Consider the following 17,157-nt stretch of genomic DNA (forward strand, 5'->3'; position numbering starts at 1 on the left):
GTTTTGTCGAATGATGTAATCCAATCTTGTCAATTGCGAACCCGGTGGGGCATCAATTGTCAGAAATTGAGGATAAGCTCCTCTCCTCTCCTCCTCGGCTGCCCTTGATTCTTCTTGTTGAACATTGGCATGGGTGGGTGCATTAGCATCATCTTCTTCTTCTTCAACTCTCACTTGGTGGGGTTTTGGTGTAGGTGGATCCAAAGATGGTGCATTGAATTTAAACATAGAAACTCGAGAAATGGGACCTATTGCTTTCCTATAAATATCACTAGAATATTTAGGCACCTCCCATACCTCACATAAATCGGTAATCATCGATCCATGCCCCAAACCACCAGTGGTAGTCATTCAGCATAAGTTGAAGATACTAGTTCGGATAACTCGTCCAAGATCCACGAAGAGTCCCTTCATTATAGCATAGAGAAGAAGACACAGATCAGTTCCAATGTCAGATAAGTGAGTGTTGGGCATAAGCCTCGCATTCACAAAAAGAGTCCAAGCCTTCGCCACCTTATTCATTTGAACCGTATAAAATGCTTTGGTTGTCCATCTTGCAATACAAAACTAGCACCGGGAATGCCTAATGTTTCAGCCACATCAGTCCAATCAATCTCGCTATAATAGGCCATCTGATAATATTCATCCTCCTCCGGTGAAAAAATTGGTAATCCATATAATGCATCAAGATTATCAATATGGCACTCCACCAAAACCCCTCTCACAAAGACCTTCCTATTTACCGCTCCTGGAAAATTAGCATAAAATTCATAAACCATGGAGCAATTGGCCTTGGTCATTCAATGGTCCACAAAACTTTGCCAATTGCAACCTTTAATTTCAACTTGAATTATCTCATATGTTTCGTGGGATATGGTTGGTCTTCATATTCCATCCCCCTTTCTTGAATGACTTGACGTTGAGACAACCTTTGGTAATGGTCAAAGGCATCTTTACTAATGAATCAAGTAGGGTCAAACTCCTAAGGAGGGGGTGGTGGTGGTGGTGGGGTTGGTTGTTGTTGTGGTGGTTGGGTGCGGGATGCGAAAGGGTGATTTGCATTTTTAGATGAAGCAGCCCTAGCTGGTTGTTTTCTTTGTCCCATAATAACACAATGCACCAAATACTACTACAAAAGTTATGCAGCACTTACATTAATTTATCTTACTTCCCTTAATTGATTAACACCTCAATAATATCAACTCAAAGAACACAATATATACTAACAATGTATCCCGAAATTCCAATGGAATCTCTAGTCTATCTAGCACAAAATTACTTCGACCCAAAACTTGAAGAACATTAAAAATTAGAGACTTACATGCCTTTGAGTTGTTGAGATTGCCCACTCTTCAAATGCTCCTCCAATCTTCAATGCCACAAATAGAACTATTTAGGGTTTGGATTAGAAGAAAGAAAGAAGGGAATATGAATCTATTAACTCTTGGGTTTGGCTTTAGGGTTGTTTTAAACATGAGGAAGATGGGAAAATGAGAGAGATTCTAAAGAAAAAAAAATTAGGTTTGAAGGAGGAAAAATTCGAAATGAGGGTTATGGCTTGAGAAAAAAATGAGTTTATACTAAATTTGCCCTTTTCGACAGAGGCGTGCCTGACCCAGCACTATTAAGTCGTGGGCTGCCTCATTTTTTCTCCAATTTCTATTTTGCAGTCGTCGCGACCCAACCATAGCAAGTTGCAGCCCGCCTCCTCTTCCAGAACCCGATGCTCTCTGACTTCAATTAGGGCCGCGACTTATAAGCTCAAGCCACGGCCTACCTCCTCCTTTGTTTGCTGAGCCTTCTAACTTTGTTCAGGGTCGTGACTTCAAAGAGTAAGTCGCCGCTTGACCTCCAGAATAATTTGAAGACTACCTTTTCACGAATTGCATGGTTTTTACATACATTTTACTTAAAAAATAAATGAATCTTTACAAATCGAAAATGAAATTAAATAAAATTGTTCAACTAATTAGGAATTAAACAAAAAAAAAAACATTATAGGAATGCCTCCTACGACGCTGTCATTAACGTCATTTAGTCGGACGCTGAACACACAATTTAAAGGGGTTCTAAAAGCAACACAGATTTGCATTTTTCCATCGGTCCTTCCAAATAGTGCTTCAATCTCTGACCATTCACCTTAAAGTGTCCTGTCTTCTTGCTATGAATTTGCACCACTCCATAAAGCAATAAGACAACAACAGTGTATGGTCCTGACCATCTAGACTTTAATTGTCTCCCGGTTGGAAATAATTCCTAATTATCATTTTATCATGAAATGCCTTAGGCTTTTCTTTATAAATATTTGCATTCTCGTAGGCTTCATTTAGAAATTCATAAGCTTGTTTAACTCCAGAAGCCTATTCCGTCCGACCATAAATAGATCAACGTTCAACTTTTTTACTGCCTAATAAGCTCGGTGCTCAAGTTCCACTAGTAAATGACATGCCTTTCAAAACACCAGTCGATACAGTGACATACCAATCAGAGTGTTGAAGGTTGTGAGATATGCCCACAGTGAATCATCAAGCTTTTTCAACCAATCCTTCCTTCATGTATTTACAGTCTTCTCCAAGATACATTTTATCTCCCAATTTGACCCTTCTGCTTGACCATTGGCAAGTGGATGACAAAATGAGGTCTTTCGATGATGAACTCCATAACGAGCACATAGAGCTGTGAATGAATTGCTGCAGAGATGACTTCCTCTATCACTAATAATTCTCTTGGAGTACCGAGCGGAGTAAAAATATTTTTATGAAGGAATTTAAGTACCTTCTTACCATCCCAAGTAGGAGTTGTTGTAGCTTCTACCCATTTAGAAACCTAATCTACTGCCAGCAAAATGTACTTGTTATTATAAGATGACGGGAAAGGTCCCATAAAATCTATTCCCCACACATCAATCAACACAACTTCCAGAATTCCAGTCACCGACATTTGATCTCTTCTTGATATGTTACCGGTCCTTTGGAAATGATCACAACTCTTGACAAAGGCGCTAGTATCTTTAAATAATGCAGGCCAATAAAACCCACTTTGCAAAACTTTTGCTGCTGTCCTTGTTCCTCCGAAGTGACCACCACAACGTAAAGTATGGCAATGAGTAAGAATGGAAATCATCTCCTCTTCCTAAACACGTCTTCTAATTACTTGATCAACACAATGACGAAAGAGAATGGGCTCATCCCAATAATAATGCTTGACTTCCGTATAGAACTTTTTGAGCTGCTGCCTTGACATGTTCGGAGGCACAACTTTAGCTACCAAATAATTGACATGATCAACAAACCAAGGTAGCTTTTCTTCACTTTTAATGGAAAATAATTGTTCATCTGAGAATTTTTCATCAATTTGTTCCTCTTTCTCATTAGGCTCTTCTCCTTTTTCCAATCCAGATAAGTGGTCTACAACTAGATTTTCTCTCCCATTTTTGTCACGAATTTCCATATCAAACTCTTGCAATAATAGGACCCATCAAATCAAGCGAGGTTTAGCATCCTTCTTGGTCATAAAGTACTTAATAGCATAATGATCTATATAGACAATCAGCTTATTACTAATTAAATATGGCCTGAACTTATCGAACGCAAACACAATTGCAAGTAATTCATTATCAGTAGTTGAATAATTTAATTGAGCATCATTCAAGGTTCGACTAGCATAAAAAATCATTCGGAATACCTTGTTAACTTGTTGTCCCAGAACCACTCCTACTGCATAATCACTCACATCGCACATCAATTCAAAAAGCAGTTCCTAATTTGGTGATACAACAATCGGAGCAGATACCAATTTCTCCTTCAGCGTGTTAAAAGCCCTTACACATTCAACATCAAAGCTAAACACCACACAATTCATAAGTAGAGTAGATAAGGGCTTTGAAATCTTCAAAAAGTCCTTTATAAACCTCCTATAAAATCCAGAATGGCCCAAAATTCTACGAACCCCCTTAACAGACACCGATGGAGGTGAGTTTTCTATTGTAGATATCTTGGCCCTGTCTACCTCAATACCATGGCATGAAAATTTGTGGCCCAAGACTATTCCTTCTGCACCATAAAGTGAAATTTCTCCCAATTTAATATTAAATTTGACTCCTCACATCTTTTCAAAACCCTCTCCAAATTAGCCAAACATCCATCAAAAGAGGCCCCAAAGACTAAAAAGTCATCCATGAAGATCTATATACCTTTGTCCACCATGTCTGAGAAGATAGACATCATACATCACTAAAATATTGCTGGAGCATTACATAACCCAAATGGCATTCTCCGAAATGCAAATGTTCCATAAGGGCACGTGAAGGTGGTCTTTTCTTGATCCTCCGGTGCTTTGGGAATTTGATGGTATCCTGAATACCCATTCAAGAAATAGTAATAAGGATGGCCTGCCAATCTGTCCAACATCTTTTCTACAAAAGGGAAGGGGAAATGGTCTTTCTTGGTTGCCTTATTCAGTTTACGGTAGTCTATACAAATTATCCACCACGTCACCATACGAGGTGGAATTAGTTCATTATTATCGTTCTTAACCACCATCATGCCACCCTTCTTCGGGACCACCTAAACAGGACTAACCCATGCACTATCAGATATTGGGTAAATTACCCCTGCATCCAACCATTTAAGGATTTCCTTTCTTACCACCTCCTTTGTTGAAGGATTAAGCCTCCTCTGAGCATCGATACTAGGCTTACTATCCTCCTCCATTAATATACGGCGCATCACTATTGAAGGGATTATACCCTTGATATCTGCCAAAGTCCACTCAATTGCTAGCTTGTGAGCCCTCAACACCCTAAGTAGCTTGTCTTCTTCAATCAGAGACAACGAAGCTGAAATAATAACTGGTAGTGTGTTGTTCTCACCCAAATATGCATGCCTAAGGTGATCAGGCAATGTCTTTAACTCAAGAACTGGTGGCTTCTCAATAGATGGGAGAGGTCGCTCAGGCACTTGCCCCAATTCCTCATATTTATTTTTATAATTTTCCCCGATGAGTTCAACCACTTAACATATTCGCTGGCTTCAATACCATCACACTCTTCTGGAATTGCAACCCAACTCAACTCAAGTGGATCCTTAATAGACATTACCCCTTCCTCTTGTTCCTCCAATACACTAATACTGAAAACAACTGTCACTAGCTGAAAAAAATTTCAAGGCTTTAAAAACATTAAAAACTACCTCATCACCTTGTACTCTGAGCCTTAACCCACCCTTTTGGACATCTATGAAAGCTTTCCCCGTGGCTAAAATGGTCTTCCTAATATAATAGGCGTGTCATCACTTCCTCCATATCTAAAACAATGAAATCTGCTGGGAAGATGAATTTATCTACCTTTACTAGAACGCCCTCTATAATACCTTGGGGGTGTGTTAATGAATGGTTAGCCAATTGAAGAGTAACCGTAGTGGGTCTAGCTTCCCCCAAACCAAGTCTTCTAAATACGGACAGCGGCATTAAATTAATGCTTGCACCCAAATCACATAAAGCCCTCTCATAATGAAAGTTCCCAATGGTACAAGGTATAGTGAAGCTACTTGGATCTCTTAACTTTTGAGGAAGTTTCTTTTGAATAGTTGCACTACACTCTTCTATCAATGCCACAGTTTCGTAATCCTCTATTTTTCTCTTATTAGACAATATCTTTTTCATAAACTTCATATAACTAGGAATTTGTTCAAGAGCCTCCGCAAAAGGAATTTTAATGTGAAGTTTCTTAAATACTTCGAGAAATTTGGAGAATTGTTTTTCAATATTGGCCTTTCGGAACAGTTGAGGATAAGGAATCTTTGGTGCAGGCTTGGTTTATTTTGACTTCTATTTATTTGGAATGTCTTCTGTAACCTTCTCTTGTGTTGCACTAGTGACATGTTGATCCTCTATCTTTCTTTTTTATTGTCATCCACTGTAGGCCCATCATACTTAGTCCCACTCCTCAAAGTGACAACTTGACATTGCTCTTTGGGATTTACCTCTATGGAACTAGGCAAATTCCCTTATTGTCTACTAGAAAGTAGTTTAGCCAACTGACCCATTTGTGTCTTCAAATTCCTGATTGAAGACCTTGTCTCTATCATGAATTGATTTAATTGGCTTGGTTGAGTTGTTGGTGAGCTCATTGAAGGATGTGGTGGTGGATGAGATGGGCGTGGGTTTGGGTCATAATAAGGCTTAGAGTGTAGTCCATAAGTCGGTTTATGAGGTGGGTGTTGAGGTGGATACTGTGTTTGTAAACCTTGGTTATTTTTCCAAGATAGGTTGGGCTAATTCTTCCACGCAGGAGTATATATATTTGAGTAAGTGTTGGGTGCAGGACTTGGAAAGTTACCAATACCCTGTGTCTGTTCCAAAGGCATACTGTTCATGTATGTTGAGCAACTAGCAGTGCTCGGGCATTTTTCATAAGAATGCAGACCCCACAAATATCACAACTCATTACATTTTGTACTTGCATTGCTTGGGCGACGAGGTTATTCTGCTGCAATGCGGTCAATAAAGCAATAGGTTCGACCTCTAAGACTCTTGCCACCTTCTTATTCTCACATTCAGTGGCCAATTGTAGTTATTCATGGCCATCTCTTCCAGTAATTCATAAGCTTCATTAGCACTTTTTCTCATAAACGCTTCTCCTGATGTTGCATCAATAATTGTCCTTGTATTTCCCCCAAACCATTATAAAACGTGTGCACCAGTAGCCACTTCTCTATTCCATGATGTGGGCACTTCTTTTGCAACTCTTTAAAACATTCCCACACATCATATAAAGACTCCCCATCCAACTAATGAAAGTTATTAATTTATCCTCTATATCAGGCTGACTTCGCAGGAGGAAAATATTTACCAAGGAATTTCTGAGCCAAGTCTTCCCAAGTGACTATATAGTTGGCTTGTAATGAATTCAACCAACTCTTAGCTCTGTCTCTTAATGAAAATGGGAATAATTTTAATGTGATAGCATCATTACTCACCCCATTCATTTTGAATGTTGCACACAACACTAAAACGTTGGTGATGTGGAGAGTTGGATCCACATTTGGTAATCGCCCAAATTGTACACAATTCTATACCATCTGAATGATCAAGGGTTTATCTCAAAATTATTTGCCTCTACAGTAGGAGGACAAATACTTGAATGTATCCCCGTAACAGTAGGGAGTACATAATTTCTCAATGGTGGGTCAGCCTCAGCTGTTACGTTACCTGCATTACCCAGATTTACATTGTTGTTGACACTATTATTCGCGTTCTCAACCATGGCAAAATCTAGCCTTTTCTTTATCTTTCGATTTTGTCTGCACATTCTCTCAATTTCAAGATCTACCGGTATGAGTTCCTTTTGTCTACTTCCCTACATATACTAATAATTCCTGAAACACAATGCATTCATAATTCGAATGAATACTTAAAGTAAAAACCAAAGTAGAACAAAAAAATAATTAATTTTGATATTGGATATTAAGTCCTCGGCAACGGTGCCAAAAAATTGATCGATAAATTATGATACGTAAGTATACACAATCGATTTAAGTAATATAGATAGTAAATAAGAATCATTCCCACAGAGACTATAACCCAATTACCAATAATTGCTCTTTACTTTCCATTTGACAAGTAAAATTAAGATGAATAAATCTAACTACAAGCACAATTTCAATAACTGTAAACAAAAAATTAATCAAAGGATTAAAATCAATAATAAAAAGACCTAGGGTACTAACTTTATCAACATTTCATTCTATTAATTTTGCTAATCAGTTCTAAATTTCTTTCTTCATATTCTAATAGCAGGTTAACAAAAATCGATTCCTATTCTTTTTCAAGATATAAGATCTCAACCTATATGCAGGTTTTCTATATCTTTGTGATAAACTTAAACACATAGCAGGCATTAAGCATAGAAACATAATTGATACACAAGCCATACAAATACTTTTGTCCAATATGTAATCTATGTCTATATAACGATAGCATATTCAATTCGCATCTTTTGAATCAAAATCATAAATCAAGCAAATATTGATCAGATATTTACTAGCATTAAGCAAACATTATATAGATTAGAATAAAGAAGATGAATCAATAGAACATCATAATAACATTAAATAGAAATCCAAGCGACTACATTAACCCCTAGACAGAGAATTCAGTTCATATCAGACATGACTAAAACAACAATATAATTATTCAGAAACATAAAATTCAAAAACTTGAAGAATAAATAAAAATTAGAAAGTGCAGAAAAAAATGTCTCAAAATCAAACTTGCTCTCTATATTCGTAATTAGAAATCTGACCTCAAACTAATTAAAACCTAAAGTATGAATTTATACTAAAAACAAAAAGATTTCCTTTTTTTTTTCAATGGTGGGCTGTGACTTGGCCTTTCTTAGGTCACGGCCCGTGTTTTCTTTAAGCACTTCAGCATTTGGTGAGGCCCTTTAGGCGCTGCGACTCTCTTCACCTAGGTCGCGGCCTGCGTGTTGATGCACCTCCTGGGTTTGCCTTTGACTTCTACTAGCGCCGCGATTCTATTGACCAAGTTGCGGCCCTAATTCCATCCAGCAAACCTGTAGTTTATGACTTTGCTAGAGTCACGGCCTTGAAGACCTTGTCGTGACTCTAATTCTATTTTTTTTCTTCAGATTTTAACCTTTTTACATCCTTCCTCAAAAACTTATTATAACTTATCCTTAATGCCCATTTGAATCGAATGACCACCAAAAGCTCCATTTTTCCACAATTTCCTCTTCTTTTCACATTTAACTCATGATTCATAGCACCTACCTACAACAAAGACAAAGACAAGCGTAATCTTGCACAAAACAAACAAAAAGACTCAAGATTATCACAAAAACACATCCTAAAACGACACTAAAATGGATTTATCATAGAGCGAATGGCACCACTTCCATAGCTCCATTTGATCTCCTAATACTTCTCCTCATCCTAGACTTTGTATTTCAACTCTTCTTTGATCTTTTGGTCATTTTCCTGCTTGTGGAACCTACTACATCTTTCCCATTATTGAAAATGCACTCTGTCAGGGTCGGCTTGAAAGGATACACCTCGGTTGGTTTCTTGTGAAAGTTGAAATCAAGAGATCCAGGTTGAATCACGGATGTTATGCATGTATGTGCTTTCCTTTTCTTTGCATTAGAAGAGTCGTGTATCCGCCTGGAAATATTAAGTGGGTCATGGTATATTGTGCCTTCGGCCTCAAATTTATCTACCTCCACTGGGCTCATTAGTTTCTCAAGAAATAGGCCAACCTTTGTGTTAATGCAACAATTTCACTCTTTCTATTTTGGGTGGTACTTGTCAACAAACTATGATTCTCCGATCTCTTTCCGGCAGTGTAGGTGGCTCAAGTGATCGTCGAACCGTCTAGGTGTGTCTGAAAAAAAGACACTCCGATGCCTAAGTCAGTCTCGCCTTTTTTCTCTAGCGAAATATAGGGCAAAAAATATTGAGGAGATAGTTGTTCAATCTACTTCCTAATTGGTTATTTGAATAACCGAATTTCTCGCCAAAATGTCTATAGGCTCTATTGTTTTGCAGAGGACAGAGGTGGAGTTTGCCTCTGATCTGTGGCTTCTAACCGCAACTCTTTTGTCCAGACCTAATGTTAGGAACGAATTTCCTAATACGCAGCGGAATAGTGGTGGGGTTGGCCTAGTGTACAACAAAAATTTTGTAACATATTTAAACAAAATTTAAATATACAGATCCATTAATATACATACATTAATCATAAGCAAGTTAAGGATAGAATTCATACCTCTTGAAGCCTATCAAGTGTCATTGCTATCTTTTCGTATTTAGAACGATCTTCCTATCCAAGCTGTTCCCAGGTACTCACACCAAGATCTTCCAAAGCGTTCTCTATACCTAAAGAAGTGTGTGGGCACTTAGAGAATGAAGGATAGTTTATTTGTGATTCTACTTGATGTACTCAACACATGAGATCAAGATAATAGGCTTGAGAATTAATTCTTTATTTTTCAGGGAGAGAAAACTATCGTTCTATTTTTCACAGAGCGAATGTTCTGAGTTGTCTCAGATATCTGAATATTTTCTGATTAGTCATACTTAAAAGAAAGTATTCAAATTTAAAAAATAAATCTGTAACCAACTTACAATTTACTTTTTAATTAATTAATTATTCTATTAATGAAATAAATCCAAAAACCAAAATTTGAATTATCCATTAATTAATTAATTAATTAAATAAAAATAAAAATCCTATCCCTGAAAAATAGCCCTACACACCACACACAGTGGACTGTGTGTGCACGTGTAGCATCCCTATTTTTAGGGATGTTGGTTTTTTCAATTTTTATTTAATTATTTATTCAAACTACTTTGTCAGATAAAATCTAACAACCTGATAATTAATTCAAATTTGAATTCAAATTTAAATTAATTATATTTTTAACTAATTATCAAATATAATTAATTATTTGAATAAATATTAATCTTTTAAATTCAAATCCAATTTGAACTTATCAAATTATTATCTCCCACTCAACTAAAGATATTTAATTAATTCTACCAATTAATTAAATCTAATATTTTCGAAAATAAATATTTAATTTATTATAATTTCGAAAATTATAATTAATTAATTATTTAATTAAATTTCAAAATTAATTTAATTATTTAATATAATTTCAAAAATTATACAATAATTAAATATTAATTAATTTTGTTAACTACAACTAATTTGAAATTAATTAATTAATCACTATTATCATATAATTGCATATTTGGCGTGAAGAACAAAGTTCTTCTTAAATATGTCTTTAAACTATTTTTCCCTTCATATCAACTCTTACCTTGAATAGTGTTGATAGAGTCGCTATGGGGACCTATGGACCTATAATTCTAATCTCTAATAAATTTGAGATTATTAATTAAACTCTTTAATTAAATAATCTTAATTTATTAATCTCATGATTATTCCACTATAAATATAAGATTGCATTCTTGTAATAATAGACATTTCATTTACTGAGTACTTTATAATTATAAAGCGTCCATTGATGTAATCATTGCATACAACTTGACCCTCTAATAATGGTTCATAATTAATCGGGAATAAAATTACCGTTTTACCCTTTTAATTATCTCTTATTTCCTTAAGTACCATTGGCTTTACTAGTGAAGGTTAATTCATAACTAAATTATGAATTTGAGCTCAATATCCTTTCAATCCCAAAAGTCAACCCTTAAAAGAACCATCATTCAATCTCCTGCGAGAAGGCATAGATTCCATATTTGTATACTATGTCCCCAGCCATCTACATTAATGAGTTCTCAAAACAAAAGTTTCTAGCCTGATCATTCTAACAGACCCTAACAAGTGAATTAAAGAACTCATATAACATAAATAGGAGTTCATAGTAACTTCAGGATTAAGATCTATTTGTATATGATCATCAGTAGATATATTTAATTAATACTTCGAAACGGTATTTAACTAAGTATTAATCAACATATCTGGTCCAGTTCTATATATTGTCTAATATATAAAGCACATCCACTAAAGTGTCCTACCACACTAGTGATCCGGATCTAGATCACATGTATTCATAATACTAGTGGATAGTACTTGCAGTAATTAATCTAAAGATTCCATAACTTTATTTTACTGCGAACTATTCAAGTTCATTTATCTCAAACACACTCATCTCGTACCAATACTTGTTTGAGATCACATATATGAACTTAGGAATTTTCCTGATATTTACATAATATTATCACAGAATAATATAGTTCATAAAATATATGCATAACAAATTCAATTTATTTATATATTTCATAAAACAATGTCTACTACATATGCTTTCAGGGCACATTTCAAAACAATCTCCCACTTGCCCTAAAGCAAATGATGCATCCCTCTCATTCCCATGTTTCTTACATGCTCCTTAAAAGATTTTATGGATAAAGTCTTTGTGAAAGAATCTACAAGATTATGCTCTAAAGCTATCTTCATAACTGCAACATCTCCTCGATGAACTATCTCTCTTAGCAAGTGATATTTCCTCTCGATGTGCTTTCCCCTCTTGTGACTCCGTGGTTCCTTTGAGTTAGCTACCGCCCCATTGTTGTCACAGTATAGGACTAGTGGCTTATCCACATATGGTACAACTTCCAGATCAGAATAGAACTTTTTGAGCCACACAGCCTCCTTACCTGCTTCATAAGCCTCTATATACTCGGCTTCCATGGTGGAACCTGCAATGTTGGTTTGTTTAACACTTCGCTAGACTACCACTCCTCCTCCAAGACTAAACACTGATCCACAAGTCGATTTCTGACTATCTTTATCTGATTGAAAATCAGAATCAGTGTAACCAGTGGGGTTCAGGTCTCCACCTGAATATACAAGCATATAATCTCTAGAATTTCTAAGATACTTGAGAATATTCTTTACTGCAGTCTAATGACTCAATCCAGGATTGGATTGATAACGGCTGACTATCCCTACTGCATAACAAATGTCAGGTCTTGTACACAACATGGCATACATTAGACTGTCTACTACTGAGGCATATGGATATTGTCTCATCTCTTCCTCTTCTTGAGGTGTTTTAGGACACAGCTCCTTGGAAAGGAATACTCCAGAACAGGTTGGCATATCACCCTTTTTGGAGTTTTGTATATTAAAGCGTTCTAACACCTTATCAATATAATTTTCTTGAGACAATGCCAAAGTTTGGTTCTGTCTATCTCTAAGAATCTTAATGCCCAGAACATACTTGGCTTCTCCCAAATCTTTCATTTGGAATTGTTCAGCTAACCAGTTCTTTACTTTTGATAATGATGTTACGTCATTTCTAATCGCTAATATATCATCAACATAAAGAATGAGGAATACTACTACACCATCTTTGATTTGTTTATAGACACAAGATTCGTCAACGTTTTGTTCAAAACAAAACGTTTTAATTGTGTCATCAAATCTAAGATTCCAAGATCTAGAAGCTTGTTTGAGTCCATAAATGGACCTAAGAAGCTTGCAAACCTTTTTCTCTTGACCTTTTAACTCGAACCCTTCTTATTGAGACATGTAAATGGTTTCGTGTAGGTAGCCATTCAGAAAAGCTGTTTTGACATCCATTTGCCAAATCTCATAATCCATGCACGCAACTATGGACAAGAGTATACGAATGGATTTTAGCATTGCTACAGGAGAAAAAGTTTCTTCATAATCAACCCCTTCTTTCTGTGTGTAACCTTTGGCTACAAGCCTTGCTTTGAAAGTCTCTACTTTCCCATCGGCTCCTCTTTTCTTCTTGAATATCCACTTGCAACCAATGGGTTTGATATTCTCGGGTGGATCTTCAAGAACTCAGACAGAATTGGAATACATCGATTCCATTTCTTAGTTCATGGCTTCTTGCCATTTGTCCTTGTCAGAATCATTCATTGCATCTTTAAATGTAACGCCTTGGATAGCCAAGACCGTTACACTGTGTGTTTACAAATGTGCGAGACTTGCTAATCAAGTCATTTGGTTAGAAACGTGTTACAATAACTAAATTTGTACTAGGGTTAAAAGATTTCGATCTCAAAAGTTTTATTTCTTATAATCAAACATGCTTACATGGGATCCCAATAGTAGTAAAGAGAAAAGACAGTTTACAAAATTCAGAACAAATGTACTGCTACTAGCCACTCTAAAGGCAAAATAGACATTTAGGCTCTCCCCGTCCGGTATCACTCCTCGGTTGTGGCGGCCGATCAGCTGATTATGTACAATCAGCCCCAAAGCTCTCCAACTCAGAACTGGTCCACTTTGCTTTTGCCTTTACCTGCACCACGTAGCACCCGTGAGCCAAGGCCCAGCAAGAAAACACAATAACAAAGCATAATCATCAAATAAACAACCAGATAACTCATACAGTATACTCATATACTAAACATTCCAGATATTCACATTAATCAAGTATTCAACATACTAAGTACATCATTCCATATCAATAATCAAATCACATATGATAACCAGGGTTAGCGCCCTTAGGCCGCACCCTCTGTTTATCCCACTGACTCCGGCCCGCTTAAACCGAGCTTAGTGCATGTTAAGTTTCCTCAGCTACCAGTGGCCGAGCCGCGCCCTATGCACAAATATTGATTATGACACCCTTAGGCAATTTATCACATGTCCCATGGCGTAATACCATCTATGACATTATACAGATATAGGGAGCACTTAGTCCCATCACAATCACATAACCGGGTGTAGTTTTCTTACCTTTAGATTCGCTAGCTTTGTTCAATTTGATCCTGAACCACGATCCCGTCCTAGCCTTAGCGTACACCTAGTCACAACCATAGATCTAAATCATCACCAAACCTCAAATCCAAAACCTAGCCCCGGGATCAATCTTGAGCCCCTGGGAAGCCCTAATTCCACCAAACGGGGTGGTGGAATCGAACCCCGAACCCCCGGGCAAAAACCCTTGAAAATAACCCAAAAACCCCTTTCTGGAAACAGGGTAGCGCTACAGCACTACAAAGAGGGAGCTATAGCGCTACAAGAAAAGCCAGAGGCGCCAAGAAACCCAAGCCTAGCGCTGTAGTGTCCAAAGGCTAGCGCTGCAGTGCTAGTCACAGACCAGCAACACCCTGTTTTTCTTCCTTTGATTTTCCTCGAACCAAAACCTCTTGGAAGCCTTCCAAACCTCAAATACACACCAAATTGAGTCTACCACCACCTATATCTCACCCCACACAACTCAATATCACAAGACTTAACCACATGCATCATCAAACCAAGAAAACAAACATTGAACCCAAGAACTCAAGAATTCAACCAGAAACTCAGAAACTTAGAACTTCAAAGCCAACATTTGTTACCTTCTATGGAGAATTTTGACCTTAAGTTATCTCTAGCATCCAACCATCCTCAGGCCCTTCAACTCCTCAAGATTATTTCCCTTTATTCCATCCAAAACTCAAGCTTAGAAACCATCTCAATAAAACTCAGAAAAACACATCAGGAATACTTGAAACTTACCTCAATTTTAGTGGCTATTCCCTGCTAACTCTTTTAGCTTCACCAAGGTCTTTAGCCCTAAGCTCCAACCTGAGCATACTTTGGGATTCCAGCTCCAAAACTCACAAAGAATGGTGAGATATGGCCAAACCGACATAGAGAGAGAGAGTCCCCTGTTTTTCCTTCTTTCTTTCCTTTTCTTCTCTTTCTTTTAACTTCTGAAACTTTCTACAGCCTCCACTAAAATTAAAGACAAAATAACACTTATCTATTTCCAATCAAATGACCTTTTTGCCCTCCCATTAATTCCTAAGTCTTAAAACACATCAAGGGCATTTTAGTCACTTACTCCCAATTCTCGCTAGTTCCTCGAGTGTCCCTAGTAATTTCCACTTTCATCCCGACACTTAACTAATCACCAAATATTTTCCTCAATAACAAATAGTCTCCAATATGTTCTCTAAATCCTCAGATATACCCCCAGACTTACCCCGAGCTGGGTATAAATCCCCACTATGACTTTCCCGCTAAACTGCTTGCTAGGATCGCCTCGAGTCACAAGCTACAAATATATCCACATAATAATGTGGTCTCAACAATTTATTACAAATATTTACATTTATGCCCTCAACAGGCAAAAATTACAAATATGCCCTTATAACCTAATCAGGGCCTACATGCATACTAATACACATAGTCATGCGTCATATTAATCCAAATAATCATATAAGCATGCATTTGCACCATTATCATGCATTTTCAACAATAATTCACATAACTTCCAATTGTGTCCTCCCGGCACACTAATCAAGGCCCTTAAGCCTTATTAATAATTTTGGGTCATTACAACTATCCCCTCCTAATGAGAATTTCTTCCTCGAAATTTACTCAAACACATCAGATAGTAAACCTCGTACCTCTGACCATAATTCCCAAGGTCCAACACTTTTACTTTACTCCTCGACAACACTCTTACGAGAGTAACAATCTTGTTTTTTTTTCAAGATCTTGTCTAATAGCCATACTTTCGTTTACCCTCGCTTGTATCACGATCCTGCTGATGCTTCAGGGTCTGCTTTGTTCCCAATGATCACCTCATTGTCTTATTCTTGATACCGAAAATTCCTATGAGTGATCACCCTTACCAGGGTGAGATTAATCTATAGACCCCCGACCTAATCCTTGGTACATCTTTAGAATTTATGTTGAATCAGGAGTCAGAACTCTCTTCTTCCTTTTTTTTCTTTTAAACATCATACTTTTCCTTTTCCACACTTACTTGGAGAGATACAAATCCCTCATCCCGGATCTTTGTATTCCGAAACTGACAATTTACAGGTTCTTATGTCTCTTTTTGATAGGCAGACACTTCTACCTTAAGAATTCCCACAACCTCTTTGTTTTTTTCCATTTGAATCAACACTAAACCGTAGTATCCACTGTCTTTCATTTCTTTACTTTGCATAGTACTTCTTGCTTCTCATCTTACCATGTCCTATGCTATGTCACCTTAGTTGTACTCCAATATTCATCATCGTGACTATCTTACCAAGGATTACATTTTCCTTAATATCTCAAGTGTTCGCGTACTCAATGCTTAATTCCTTAAGATAATCATTAAGCTTTTAGGCTGCTATTCCATCTGCAATCAACCAATAACTCCAGGTCCCCACTCTGTTCTCTTCGTTCTCTAGTTCCTTTCCAAAACATGGAATACTATAGGGTCTCAATTTAGCACCATCAACGTTCTACTCCATTACCAGTTCACCTGAGCCAATTACATTAACTCATTCAGCTGAGTTAAAACTATTCTCTGTCCAAACACCTTACTTATAGTCTAATGCGGTTCATTCCTATGATACACCACCATATCACTTTACCTTCCAATATCCAAGTGTACTAGATTATGTCACCCGCTCAACCCGGTACAACATACCCTAGGAGGTGGAATGATATCCTTCCAGAATTCTCATCTCTACACCAGACTCCCATTGGATCATTCACCTGATCCTGATATCTCAACTTGTAATACCTTATCAGGGTTCTTCCCTGTTCCTACCAAAGCCAACACTTTGGATTCCATAGTCCAAAGAATACATACCCGTTCATCACCACATACTAACGCTATACCAATCTCAGCCGTTA

The 17,157-nt window shown here is 37.0% G+C and overlaps 1 non-coding gene across 1 annotated transcript; it reads left to right on the forward strand.

The window, feature by feature from the left end:
- The first annotated feature begins 6,714 nt into the window (after positions 1-6,714).
- On the forward strand, positions 6,715-6,820 carry LOC133813158 (small nucleolar RNA R71). Its single transcript, XR_009884197.1, has one exon. It is a non-coding gene; the product is annotated as a small nucleolar RNA R71 (small nucleolar RNA).
- The last annotated feature ends 10,337 nt before the right edge of the window (positions 6,821-17,157 follow it).

This window comes from Humulus lupulus, chromosome 1 (genome assembly GCF_963169125.1).
Source record: "Humulus lupulus chromosome 1, drHumLupu1.1, whole genome shotgun sequence".
Taxonomy (NCBI): Eukaryota; Viridiplantae; Streptophyta; class Magnoliopsida; order Rosales; family Cannabaceae; genus Humulus; species Humulus lupulus.